The following is a 552-nucleotide window of genomic DNA, read 5'->3' on the forward strand; positions in this document are numbered from 1 at the left end:
AATACTGCTGCCAAATTTCCAGGGTCATGGGGAGTCCTACATGTCAGGTCACCCAGCATCAGGGGCTGGATTTGGTATGTGGGCAAGAGGTGAGCACCCCTGACCTAGTTAAACATCACAGTAGTACAAATTAAGCAGCTGCAAAATGTGGCAGTTAAGGTTGCATGAGGCATCGCAATCATTTCCTGACTTTTGAGTGCTCCATTACACAACATTTACGTTATGTTAACATTCTTTTCTGAATGGAAATTCCTAGGCTTATTAAAAAGAAATTAAAATGAAAAAGAAATTCTATATGATATGGAACAGCATCTACAGAAAGACTAAAGAGCTCCTGCTGTAGTAATTTAACATACAGCGTGTGGCAAAGCATGTTACTGTTGTCTAGCAAAACTATACATCATGAAAAAAGAGCTGTTTCACAGTCTTTGAGTTTATGATCCAAAAGCAACTAAAGGAAATGTTTCCCTCTACTACTGTACATTATTTTCATAGATTTCATAGACTTTCAGGGTCGGAAGAGACCATCAAATCTGATCCCCTGCCCTGGGC

The sequence above is a fragment of the Alligator sinensis genome, unplaced genomic scaffold (genome assembly GCF_000455745.1).
Source record: "Alligator sinensis unplaced genomic scaffold, ASM45574v1 scaffold467_2, whole genome shotgun sequence".
Lineage (NCBI taxonomy): Eukaryota > Metazoa > Chordata > Crocodylia > Alligatoridae > Alligator > Alligator sinensis.